Raw genomic sequence first — 14554 nt, 5'->3', positions numbered from 1 at the left:
GTTCTCATTCACACAAGTAATTTTTGGTTAGCATTTTCAACAGTTTTTAAAGGGATACCATCATTAGAATGCCTATAACACATAGGAATAGCCTTAAGAGAGACTATTTTTCTCCTACCTTTAGAAGTCTGCGCTGCCATTCATTAGATATTCCCGGTTTTCTTCAGTATGCAAATAATTTTTCTCACAGCACTGGGGGCGTCCCCAGAGCTGCTTGAAAAATCTCTACTATGAAAATTGTAGATTCACACTGAAGACATCAAAACTATGAACTAACACATGTGGAATTAAATACTTAACAAAAATGTGTGAAACAACTGAAAATATGTCTTATATTCTAGGTTCTTCAAAGTAGCCTCTTTTTGCTTTGATTACTGCTTTTCACACTCTTGGCATTCTCTTGATGAGCTTCAAGAGGTAGTCACCGGAAATGGTTTTCACTTCACAGGTGTGCCCTGTCAGGTTTAATAAGTGGGATTTCTTGCCTTATAAATGGGGTTGGGACCATCAGTTGTGTTGTGCAGAAGTCAGATGGATACACAGCTGATAGTCCTACTGAATAGACTGTTAGAATTCTTCGTATTATGGCAAGAAAAAAGCAGCTAAGTAAAGAAAAATGAGTGGCCATCATTACTTTAAGAAATAAAGCTCAGTCAGTGCGAAAAATTGGGAAAACTTTGAAAGTGTCCCCAAGTGGAGTTGCAAAAACCATCAAGAGCTTCAAAGAAACTGGCTCACTTGAGGACCGCCCCAGGAAAGGAAGACCAAGAGTCACCTCTGCTGCAGAGATTAAGTTCATCCGACTCACCAGTCTCAAAAATCGCAGGTTAACAGCAGCTCAGATTAGAGACCAAGTCAATGCCTCAGAGTTCTGGCAGCAGACACATCTCTACAACTGTTAAGAGGAGACTTTGTGCAGCAGGCCTTGAGGGTAAAATAGCTACTAGAAAACCACTGCTAAGGACAGTCAATAAGCAGAAGAGACTTGTTTGGACTAAAGAACACAAGGAATGGACATTAGACCAGTGGAAATCTGTGCTTTGGTCTGATGAGTCCAAATTTGAGATCTTTGGTTCCAACCACCATGTCTTTGTGCGACGCAGAAAAGGTGAATGGATGAACTGACTCTACATGCTTGGTTCCCACCATGAAGCATGGAGGAGGAGGTGTGGGGGTGCTTTGCTGGTGACACTGTTGGGGATTTATTCAAAATTGAAGGCATACTGAACCAGCATGGCTACCACAGCATCTTGCAGCGGCATGCTGCTATTCCATCCGGTTTGCGTTTAGTTGGACCATCATTTATTTTTCAACAGGACAATGATCCCAAACACACCTCCGGGCTGTGTAATTGACTAAGAAGGAGAGTGATGGGTGCTACACCAGATGACCTGGCCTCCACAGTCACCAGACCTGAACCCAATCAAGATGGTTTGGGGTGAGCTGGACCGCAGAGTGGCAAAAGGACTAACAAGTGCTAAGCATCTCTGGGAACTCCTTCAAAACTGTTGGAAGACCATTTCAGGTAACTACATCTTGAAGCTCATCAAGAGAATAGGAAGAATGTGCAAAGCAGTAATCAAAGCAAAAGGAGGCTACTTTGAAGAACCTAGAATATAAGATAAATTTCAGTTATTTCATACTTTTTTGTTAAGTATATAATTCAACATGTAGAGTAGTAAAGGTATGGGTGGGCACTCACCAATCAGTAGACGGCAAATCTTTTCTTTGTATAAAAAGTATTTCTTTTATTCAGAACATAGTAAAATAAGTCCTCAGGGAGGGAAAGATAACGTAATTGGCAAAGAAAAAAAGGCAACAGCCGTTTCGCGTTATCGAACGCTTTTTCAAGCCTAATATGCATATTAGGCAATTGCATATTAGGCTTGAAAAAGCGTTCGATAACGCGAAACGGCTGTTGCCTTTTTTTCTTTGCCAATTACGTTATCTTTCCCTCCCTGAGGACTTATTTTACTATGTTCTGAATAAAAGAAATACTTTTTATACAAAGAAAAGATTTGCCGTCTACTGATTGGTGAGTGCCCACCCATACCTTTACTACTCTACTTTTGCTACTGTTTTTTCTAAGGGTTGTGAGCACCACTTTTCGTCAGAAGAAATTCCCAACCCAAGAGATTTTACTCTTCATAGTGGATTATTATTTTGCCGTTATTTTGGAGTGAGCAGTGCCGTCTACTTTTGTTCTTTGTTTCTGGATATAATTCAACATGTGTTAATTCATAGTTTTGATGCCTTCAGTGTGAATCTACAATTTTCATAGTCATGAAAATACAGAAAACTCTTTGAACGAGAAGGTGTGTCCAAACTTTTGGTCTGTACTGTGTGTGTGTATATATATATATATATATATATATATATATATATACACTCACCGGCCACTTTATTAGGTACACCATGCTAGTAACGGGTTGGACCCCCTTTTGCCTTCAGAACTGCCTCAATTCTTCGTGGCATAGATTCAACAAGGTGCTGGAAGCATTCCTCAGAGATTTTGGTCCATATTGACATGATGGCATCACACAGTTGCCGCAGATTTGTCGGCTGCACATCCATGATGCGAATCTCCCGTTCCACCACATCCCAAAGATGCTCTATTGGATTGAGATCTGGTGACTGTGGAGGCCATTGGAGTACAGTGAACTCATTGTCATATTCAAGAAACCAGTCTGAGATGATTCCAGCTTTATGACATGGCGCATTATCCTGCTGAAAGTAGCCATCAGATGTTGGGTACATTGTGGTCATAAAGGGATGGACATGGTCAGCAACAATACTCAGGTAGGCTTTGGCGTTGCAACGATGCTCAATTGGTACCAAGGGGCCCAAAGAGTGCCAAGAAAATATTCCCCACACCATCACACCACCACCACCAGCCTGAACCGTTGATACAAGGCAGGATGGATCCATGCTTTCATGTTGTTGATGCCAAATTCTGACCCTACCATCCGAATGTCGCAGCAGAAATCGAGACTCATCAGACCAGGCAACGTGTTTCCAATCTTCAATTGTCCAATTTCGATGAGCTTGTGCAAATTGTAGCCTCAGTTTCCTGTTCTTAGCTGAAGGGAGTGGTACCCGGTGTGGTCTTCTGCTGCTGTAGCCCATCTGCCTCAAAGTTCAACGTACTGTGCGTTCAGAGATGCTCTTCTGGCTACCTTGGTTGTAACGGGTGGCTATTTGAGTCACTGTTGCCTTTCTATCAGCTCGAACCAGTCTGGCCATTCTCCTCTGACCTCTGGCATCAACAACGCATTTCCGCCCACAGAACTGCCGCTCACTGGATGTTTTTTCTTTTTCGGACCATTCTCTGTAAACCCTAGAGATGGTTGTGCGTGAAAATCCCAGTAGATCAGCAGTTTCTGAAATACTCAGACCAGCCCTTCTGGCACCAACAACCATGCCACGTTCAAAGGCACTCAAATCACCTTTCTTCCCCATACTGATGCTCGGTTTGAACTGCAGGAGATTGTCTTGACAATGTCTACATGCCTAAATGCACTGAGTTGCCGCCATGTGATTGGCTGATTAGAAATTAAGTGTTAACGAGCAGTTGGACAGGTGTACCTAATAAAGTGGCCGGTGAGTGTATATATACACTATGTGATCAAAAGTATCCAGACACCTTGCTGAAAATGACTTACAAGTTCGTGGCGCCCTCCATCGGTAATGCTGGAATTCAATATGGTGTTGGCCCACCCTTAGCCTTGATGACAGCTTCTACTCTCGCAGGCATACGTTCAATCAGGTGCTGGAAGGTTTCTTGGGGAATGGCAACCCATTCTTCACGGAGTGCTGCACTAAGGAGATGTATCGATGTAGGTCGGTGAGGCTTGGCACGAAGTCGGCGTTCCAACACAACCCAAAGGTGTTCTATGGGATTCAAGTCAGGACTCTGTGCAGGCCAGTCCAATACAGAGATGTTATTGTCGTGTGACCACTCCGCCACAGGCCGTGCAGTATGAACAGGTGCTCAGATTGTGTTGAGAGATGCAATCGCCATCCCCGAATTGTTCTTCAACAGTGGGAAGCAAGAAGGTGTTTAAAACATCAATGTAGGCCTGTGCTGTGATAGTGCCACGCAAATCAACAAGGGGTGCAAGCCCCCTCCATTACCGATGGAGGGCACCACGAACTTGTAAGTGTTACGGTTCTGTGTATATATATATATATCAGAACTTCTTAGCTGTAGGACACTACAGCGAGGTTCACAGGCCCATTGGTGGGCGGCTGTATGTCTGAACTCAATGTGAACTACTGCAAAGACACTGCAGCGTGAAAATCAATGTGAACTACTGCAAGACACTGCAGCCTGAACTCAATGTGAACAGTGTGTACTGTGCGACACTCCATGTGAACAAGGTGCAACTAAAGTCCTGCCAGTTTAGCTCACTGGCCAGGTGCACCAGTACAAGTGAAACACACACGGCTGCCAAGGGTTAATGCTCACCCCAGGCCAGCAAACACACACACTTACCCCTGTGACAGCTAGGGGCCATCACGGAAGTTTTGAACATTCTCCTGCACACAGCTTGGAGCCATACATGAAGTCAGACAGTACACATAGGCTATCTGAGAGACCATACCTGCCGCAGATCTACAAGCTGGAACGGCGTCTACCGCTCCTAGCCCTGGTGTAGATCTAACGGTTCAGGGTTTACAGGTCCTACCTAAGAGCACCCAGGAGAAGCAGAGAAACCCCACACAGAGGCCTAGTCTGAAACCTGCCTGAGTACTGGAGCCTATCCCTGAAAACTACTGTCATTCACTCCGTGGACTTTGAGGAAATTTTAATGCAAGTGTGAGCACCCGGCGGGCGTTGGCTCACACTATTTAAAGGGAAGTCCCCGCCCAATAGGGGCGGTGGTGATGACCTCACCGCTCATCCTCAATAGGGGAGAAATGGCACTTAGCTTGTGAGCAGCTCCAATAGGTCTGAGCATGCTCAGTAAGGTGAATGCTGGACGGTTAGACTGACCCGCAGGTGGCGCTGTATGCTATGATAGCAACCTGCGTGACCCAATCCTAACAGTAAGTAATTTTCAGCTAGGTGTCTGGATACTTTTGATCACATAGTGTATATTGTCAGGGTCTGGGGTTGTTAGGTGGGATGGCATAGATACAAAAGTCCAGTTTCTTTTAGTCCAAAACAAAGGTAGAGTTTATTTTCACTCAAAAAGGTAGTGCAGCAACAAAAGGAAACAATACAAAAATAAATACCTGCCCGGCTAGGCTCTAACTAAACATAAGAATAGGTTACCTCACCTAGAATAACAGAAATCAAAAGCCAGTAGAATCACTCAGGACACAGCTCCAAAAATAGGACTTCTTTCTTTGGCTCTCCAGCCAAACTCTGCCAAGAGTCTGCTACTGGAGCTGACTTCTTAAACCTCCTTGACGAGGAGAACTCTCTGCAGCTGAGTCACTGCCGGAACATCCCCAAAGTGTGGAATGAGAGGTCCCACTACCAATCCTACCTGTCATTCCTAAAAATCCAGCTCAATACTGAGCATTTACCAAAATGCTCAGCAGACAAGAGAAAATAAAGAGGCCTTCAAAGAAAAGAACACGGTCCCTACAGTCAAACATGGTGGAGGTTCCCTGATGTTTTGGGGTTGCTTTGCTGCCTCTGGCATTGGACTGCTTGACTGTGTGCATGGCATTATGAAGTCTGAAGACTACCAACAAATTTTGCAGCATAAGGTAGGGCCCATTGTGGGAAAGCTGGGTCTACCTCAGAGGTCATGGGTCTTCCAGCAGGACAATGACCTAAAACACACTTCAAAAAGCACTAGAAAATGGTTTGAGAGAAAGCACTGGAGACTTCTAAAGTGGCCAGCAATGAGTCCAGACCTGAATCCCATAGAACACCTGTGGAGAGATCTCAAAATGGCAGTTTGGAGAAGGCACCCTTTAAATCTCAGAGACCTGGAGCAGTTTGCTAAAGAAGAATGGTCTAAAATTCCAGCAGAGCATTGTAAGAAACTCATTGATGGTTACCGGAAGCGGTTGTTCGCAGTTATTTTGTCTAAAGGTTGTGCTACCAAATATTAGGGTGAGGGTGCCAATACTTTTGTCCGGCCTATTTTTAGAGTTTTGTATAAAATGATCAATGATTTGACTTTTTTTTTTCATTCTCTTTTGTGTTTTTTCATTGCAAGCAAAATAACTGAAGATATTAATACCAAAGATTTGTAATTGCAATCAAGAAAAAGAGTGTTATCTGACAGAATTGCAGGGGTGCCAATACTTTTGGTCAACACTGTATGTATATATATATATATATATATATATATATATTGAAAAATGTGCTTCTCATTTCCCTTGACCTGCAAGTCTGCCTGTCTATGATAACAAAAAAAAATGTGCATTTAGAATATTTTGGGAGTTTTACAAGAAGTCTGCAAATATTATCTGTATAAAAAATATGCTTCAGGGATCCTATCACTCAGACACAATTTTTTCTAGGTACCATGTCGGAATAGCCTTAAGAAAGACTATTTTTCTCCTACCTTTCGTTGTCTTCTCCGTACCACCATTCGCCTACAATCCCGGTTTCTCTGGCTATGCAAATTAGCTTTCTCGCAGCACTTGGGGGCGGGCCCCAGCGCTCAAATAGCACTGGGGGCTTCCCCAATGCTGCGAGAGAACTCTCTCCAGCTCCGCCTCCATCTTCTTCAGCAGCGTCATCTTCAGCCTCTTCCGGTGGTGCCTTTTAACTTCTAGGCCTCGGTTCTTTGGCAGAGCAGACTGCGCATGTCTACAGGCCACGAGAAAATGGCCTGAAGAATGAACATATTGCTTCTTTTTTCTGGGAGCCGCAGGAAACGGCTCCCGGAAAAAAGACCTAAGCGGCTCCCATTGATTTCAATTGGAGCCGTCTTTTTGGTCAGGGTGTTGAGGCAAATACGGCCTCAAAACCCTGACCAAAAATCTCCATGTGAACTTACCCTTTTAGGGTAAGTTCACACGGGGTATTTTGGATCGGCCTCTGTCTCAGGTTGCGATCCAAAAACTGAGTAGCCGCAACTGAAAGCCGGTGCACTGCATCGGCATCCAGCTGTGCACTCCGCTCCGGATAAGACTCAATGAATGGTCCTAGTCCAGAGGAGGGTGTGTCATCAGGCCGAATCACTAGGTGACTCGGCCTGAAGAATGAGTACCTCGCTTCTTTTTTTCTGGGAGCCGGAAGAAACAGCTCCCGGAAAAAAGACCTGAGCGGCTCCCATTGATTTCAATGAGAGACATTTTTTTGGTCAGGGTTTTGAGGCGAATATAGCCTCAAAACCCTAACCAAAAAACTGTGTGAACTTACGCTTAGACTTTTTTCTAGGTGATGTACAATACTTTGGATTTTCGTAGTTCACAAGGTATATACTTTGCCAGGTTCTTCTAGAAAGAGTCTGAGAAAGAGGCAGACTCCTTCCTCCCAACATCACATAGTATCATAACAGATCCTTCAGCACACAGTGTATGCCCATGTTGGCAAACCTATGGCATGCGTGCCAGAGAGGACATGCAGAGCCCTCCCTGCTGGCATGCGCACCGTCGCCATAATCGCTCACTAACGGGGAATCCAGTGCAGGATTCCTCATCAGTGAGTGATTGCTTCTTTCAGCTGTATGTGCTAATGCACATACAGATAAAAGATATCAGTGTAGGCCGCAGGACCACATCTTACACTGCGTGCAGAGTGTAACTTCTGTCCCGACGCAGGCGCAATGACGTAAGTGCAAGAAGAAAAAGCAGGACACTCTTCGTGGGACTGAGGCCATACTGGTTAAGTAGCATATATTACTGTGTGGAGGGCAACTGTGGAGTATATACTGTGTGGGGGCCACTGTGAAGCATATACTACTGTGCGTGGGTCACTGTGAAGCATATACTACTGTGCGGGGGTCACTGTGGACAATTTAATACTGTGTGGAGGCCGCTCTGGAACATATAATACTGTGTAGGGACCATTTTGGAGCATATACTGTCTGGAGGCCAGTTCGGAGTGAATTGTACTGTCTGGGTGCAACTGTGGAGTGTATTGTGTGGGAAACTTTTACTATTTATATCACACAGTATTTGTATTATAGCAAACGTAATATTATTACAGGCTGTAATTGCATGGTAACTATACAGATCCTGGTTAATTTAAGGTTAAATTACTGTATTGGCACTGATAATGTAGTGGGTTTTGGGATTCAATTTGGGCACTTGAGCTCACTGGTGTATGCTGTCCTCCTGATGCTCATTACGGTGTTCAGAAAGACCTGAACATGTCATGGCTATGTAATGTTGGGAAGCAGGAGTCAGTCTACCGCCCAAGATTACATGGCCATGACATTATCAAAGGTCTTTCTACACACAGGCATGATCCACCTTCCCTCCCCAGCAACCCCGATTTCATTAACACAGTATTTTGTAACACATAAACTGATGAGTATATGAGAAACATAATATGGGCCTAAAAGACCATGTAAATATGTAATTTTCCAAAAAAGCATTATTATACCAAAATGCCTATTGCAGGGGTGCCCAATACGTCGATCGCGATCTATTGGTAGATCGCAAAGGAAGTATGGGTCGATCGTGGGATGCAGGGATCCCTGGTGTCTGCTTTTTCACAGTGCAGGCTGAGAGTCACCTCCGGACACTGGCAGGCAGGGCTGCCGCAGCCCCAGTCTGCCAGTGTCCAGAAATAACTCTCAGCCTGCGCTGTGAAGAAGCAGACAGCGGGGATCCCTGGGCAGCCACAGAACTCTGCTGTCTCCTGCTTGTCACGATCCGCCTGGCCCTGCCCACAGACACGCCTGTCACGCCCACAAGCCAGCCCGGTCCAGGCCCCGCCCACAGGCCCGGCCCCGCCCTGGTAGATCTTCTGCCTTGGTCAGCTAAAAAGTAGCTCACACGCTGAAAAAATTGTGAGCACCCCTGGCCTATTGCATCAAACTATAAAAACAACTGGAAATTATCAACAACAAACTTGAGGAATACCCGGAGTTTCAAAATTCTATCTAAAGTAATCGTGTATAAAATAGGAAACAAATATGCATTCTAGGGTTAAGCCAAAGCCAAGAATGAATACAAAAGGAATGGGAACTATCCAGGAACTTCTTATACTTCTCCCTTCTGCTCAATCCACTCCTGGCTTTGGCTAAAAAAACAAACGTGGGGCCTTAGCCTTAGAAAGTTTCTTAACCCTTTCAGCATTTTATAGCAATTAAAACAAAATGGAGGTCAAATTTACACTGCTCAATCTCTGTTATTAATATATTCATTAGGAATTTACATATTCACAAGGAGTTAAAGGAGGAACAATCTGTTCTGCAGATTCTCCCAAGCGGATGTAAACTGAGTTATGGAGATACAGTAGAGTAAAAAATGCAAGAAGCATTATTGGGATTATAGAGGGCAGATTTTGCTGGAATCTGGCTTCCGAAGTGCCATAACAGTTTACCCTCTCCCCCTTAAAATGACCCCTCAAGGAATTTATCAAGGGTCATAGTGAGCACTATGATCATACAGGTGTTTCACAGATTTTTTTACCATTGAGACAAGAAAATGAAAAATTACTTCTTTTTTTAACATCATATCTTTATTGAATATTTTTAATGTAATAAACAAAGAAAAAGTAACAGGAATCTAAGACAAGTAGAACCAGTCCTGACGCAGCATGAACAACTAAATCCTATAAAAGCATGAATGCAGTAGGACTGTAAATATAATAACACAGTTTTGAAGAACCAGAATGGGAAGGGTACACAATAGAGTGATAGAAGAGGTATACATAGGAGGTGAGGATGTGTGAAACACAGGGGGGGGGTAAGTATTAGGAGGGGTGTTCACCTCCTGAGAATAGGGATCATGTGGGGGGGGGGAGTGTCTGGGAGGGGTTGAATGCTTTTAGAATAGTATTTAAACACGTCCCATAGCTGCCAGGTCTGTTGTGAGTGGGTGAAATTCTGAGTTCAGACAACATAAACTCCATGCAATGAATACAAAGGATTTCTTGGATTCAGTCACATAATGTCGGATTGCTGGGTAGGCTTGCTGGGGCTCAGCAACTAAGAAAGGAGCCAACACCTCTGCCCATAGCTGCGGTGGAAGCCTCTCACGAGTGTCCACTCTTTCAAAACCAGCGAGATAGGCCTCTACGTCATCCTCTGACGTCATCTTGGTCAATGCTTTACGGACTTCTTTCCTGGCGTCCCGCTCTTTCTTTGCTGGGTTGGCCTTTTGCTGAGCAGCCAACAACATGGACATCTGCTTGGCCAAAAGTTGGTTGGTCTCTTGTTGTGGTGCATTAGCTTCTGCATGTCTCTGCTGCAACAGCCTGTTAGCCTCTTGTTGCACTGCATTGGCCTCTGCATGTCTCTGCTGCAACAGCCTGTTAGCCTCTTGTTGCACTGCATTAGCCTCTGCATGTCTCTGCTGCAACAGCCTGTTAGCCTCTCGCTGCACTGCATTGGCCTCTGCAAGTCTCTGCTGCTGCTGTTGCTAATTAGTCCGTATCAGTTGGTTCACAATCTCCTCCATAGCTGTAGCTTTTTATTTCAGCTTGTATATGTTTCACTGCACTTATGCCAGCATCCGAAGCACCATATGTCGGGAATAGCTCAGGTAGATGCTTGTAGCAGTGCAGGAAACAGGGACACAGACACTGGGTTGCACAAGTTCAGGCTTTATTCACTTGTAGTGCGTACACTGCCTTTTCAAAGGCACAAAATAAACAAAACAAAAGTTTTCTTGGCTGAGAACTCACTAAACATAGGAAAACTTTTCCCTGTCTATACAGAAGCCTGGCTACCAGTCTCCCACCTTGGCAAAAACAGTGGCACAGTACCTGCTTTGTAGATTTGGTGTGAACAGGTCAGCTCTGTCAGTGTGGTGCCCCCCTTCCCAGTCCTCACACACAGACTATATCAGGCCTTGATTACCCAGCTGACCTCCCTGGTGTGGGTCTTTACCAAACACCCTTTAGGTGCCTGGCCGGAATATACTTGTCCTTTGAGACCACACCCTTCACTCTCTCACATAAACATGTAGTAATATTGGAGAACTTTAAAAAAAAGGTACATGCATGTAATGAAACCTTTGACAACAGGTGAGCTACACTGACAGCTTTCAGCTGGATGTGCATGTGCCTGTATCGGATTCCCCGTTAGTGAGGGATCTGGGCGACCGCACGCGTGCCAGCATAGCGGGCTCTGCATAACCTCTCTGGCACGGGTGCCATAGGTTCGCCATCACTGGCCTAAAGAGTACAGTCATGGCCAAAAGTTTTGAGAATGATACAAATATTAATTTTTACAAAGTCTACTGCTTCAGTTGTTCTAATGGCAATTTGCATATACTCCAGAATGTTATAAAGAGTGATCAGCTTAACAGCAATTACTTGCAAAGTCAATATTTGCCTAGAAAATGAACTTTTTCCCCCCATAACACATTTCAACATCATTGCAGCCCTGCCTTAAAAGGACCAGCTAACATCGTTTCAGTGATTGCTCCATTAACACAAGTGTGGGTGTTGATGAGGACAGGGCTGGAGATCAATCTGTCATGATTATGTAAGAATGACACCACTGGACACTTTAAAAGGAGGCTGGTGCTTGGCATCATTGTTTCTCTTCTGTTAACCATGGTTATCTCTAAAGAAACATGTGCAGTCATCATTGCACTGCACAAAAATAGCCTAACAGGGAAGAGTATCGCAGCTAGAAAGATTGCACCTCAGTCAACAATCTATCGCATCAAGAACTTCAAGGAGAGAGATTCCATTGTTGGCAAAAAGGCTCCAGGACGCCCAAGAAAGACCAGCAAGCACCAAGACCGTCTTTTAAAAGTGTTTCAGCTGCGGGATCGGGCTACCAGCAGTGCAGAGCTTGCTCAGGAATGGCAGCAGGCAGGTGTGAGTGCATCTGCACGCACTGTGAGGCGGAGACTCTTGGAGCAAGGCCTGGTCTCAAGGAGGGCAGCAAAGAAGCCACTTCTCTCCAGAAAAAACATCAGGGATAGACTGATATTCTGCAAAAGGTACAGGGAGTGGACTGCCTAGGACTGGGGTAAAGTCATTTTCTCTGATGAATCCCCGTTTCGATTGTTTGGTACATCTGGAAAACAGCTTATTCGGAGAAGATGAGGTAAGCGCTACCACCAGTCTTGCGTCATGCCAACTGTAAAGCATCCTGAAACCATTCATGTGTAGGGTTGCTTCTCAGCCAAGGGAATCGGCTCTCTCACAGTCTTGCCTAAAAACACAGCCATGAATAAAGAATGGTACCAGAATGTCCTCCAAGATCAACTTCTCCCAACCGTCCAAGAGCAGTTTGGCGATCAACAATGCCTTTTCCAGCATGATGAAGCACCTTGCCATAAAGCAAAGGTGATAACTAAATGGCTCAGGGAACAAAACATAGAGACTCCGGGTCCATGGCCTGGAAACTCCCCAGATCTTAATCCCATTGAGAACTTGTGGTCAATCATCAAGAGACGGGTGGACGAACAAAAACCTACAAATTCTGACAAAATACAAGCATTGATTGTGCAAGAATGGACTGCTATCAGTCAGGATTTGGTCCAGAAGTTGATTGAGAGCATGCCAGGGAGAATTGCAGAGGTCCTGAAGAAGAAGGGTCAACACTGCAAATATTGACTTGCTGCATTAACTCATTCTAACTGTCAATATAAGCTTTTGTTACTCATAATATGATTGCAATTATATTTCTGTATGTGATAAAAACATCTGACAAACACACATAAAAACCAGAGGGCAGCAGATCATGTGAAAATATAAGATTTGTGCCATTCTCAAAACTTTTGGCCATGACTGTACAGAGGACTGAGGTCTGAATGTATATACGCCTTAAAGGGATTTTCCAGGGAACCCCCCTTTTTTTTTTTAAGGGTATTTTATTGCTTTTAATGGATTAATTGCACCAAAATACCTTTAACAGTGTTTTGGGTGATTTCTGGTTTTCTCTGGGATCTGCTGACACTATCTACATTTGTTTACATGCTTCCCCCTAGCTATTCTAGTCAATGATTCCCCTCTCTCCCTGTTTCCCTAGCTAGCACGTGGACTAGTAGCCCTATCTATCTACTTAATTATCTCACTCAGCCCCAATCTCCTCCCCCACCTCCAATCATAATTACCTGTCTTCTGTGTCCTGGAGATCAGCGCCTTTGGTCTTCTTCTGTGAACATATTGTGCATGTGTGGTTTGTGCTTTTCACTTCTCCTGGCGACTGTAAATAAAGCTTTACTGCACAGGCGCAGGGAGGAGTGGAGGAAGTGCCAGAAAAATGAAGATGGCTAAGTATGTAAGGGACGGGGCGGGAGAGTTTTGATGATGCTTTGTTTCCAGAAATGCGAAAACGGAACATCCCCAGATCATCAGAAAATGTTCCTGGATCACATGACTGCCCCAGGTATATAACGGTAGGTAAATATAAATTTCTTTTACATTAAAGTCAATTAGAAGTTAGGCGGGGGGGAGGGGGTTTAGTTCTGAATACATTGCTCCCCTATTGTATGGGATAGCATTGTGATGCAGTATAGCAAAATAACATCCACATGCTATACAACATACATTTGATATTTTTTTTCTTTTTTTTATCACATTTCTTTTGGTGACTCACAATTTGGTGTTTATGAGTAATAATTTATTTTTATTATCGAGATTTTAACAAAAGATAAGATTTAGAATTGCTACTTATTCAGTAACAATATTGCCATGTGGACTTCTCCTTGTAAATGCTCATCTGGGTAAAGGTGCACACCACTATAAACTCTTGGAGCAGAAATTATAGCAGTGCAATACGTAGCTTACTTGACTTATTGATTTGAGCATCAGTGGCCACAGTCTAGAAACCCAGCAAAGCCTTATGGGTGCAGTGGCAGACCCAATTTCAATACAAGGGGTCCCATCGGCCTTCTCCAGTTCCTCCACACATCATTTCTTGCCTCCAACTTCACCAGGCAAGTCATTGCTTACACTCCCCTTCCCTCATTTCATGGCTGTAAGGTAAAGTGAATATTGAGTGTCACTGTGGTACATGCAGAAGTTTTAGTTTGAGCAGCAGTATCTGATGAATGATTAGTGCATGCAGAAAACCACAGAAACAATAGAGTTAACTGTGATAGAAAGAAGAACAACTTCTATCTCATGATCTCTTTTGGAAGATAGCCCAACCTTTTCAGCTGCAGTCTAGGCACAATGATGGTAAACCACAAATTTTTCTTGAAATTCTGTAAATTGTCACTACTTGGTACCATGTGCACCCATGTAGGGATTATTTTGGTGGCTTTTTTAAATTCTCAATTCTTTATTACCGTACTTTTTAACTGTGGTTCACACTTGTTTGACCTGTGACAAATCTTTGGACCGAACCAACTGAATCTAGAACAAAACTAATCTTAACTGGTTCGCCCATCTCTAGTACAGGATTATTCATCCTAGCACCAACTTTATCTGGGTAACATGGCAGCAGTGGGTAAATAAGGCAATTACCAGAGGCATAGCTAGCGGGGGGAGCAAAGGGCACGT

The sequence above is a fragment of the Leptodactylus fuscus genome, chromosome 1, assembly GCF_031893055.1.
Source record: "Leptodactylus fuscus isolate aLepFus1 chromosome 1, aLepFus1.hap2, whole genome shotgun sequence".
In the NCBI taxonomy this organism is placed as follows: Eukaryota; Metazoa; Chordata; class Amphibia; order Anura; family Leptodactylidae; genus Leptodactylus; species Leptodactylus fuscus.
Note: the sequence above shows the minus strand (reverse complement) of the source record.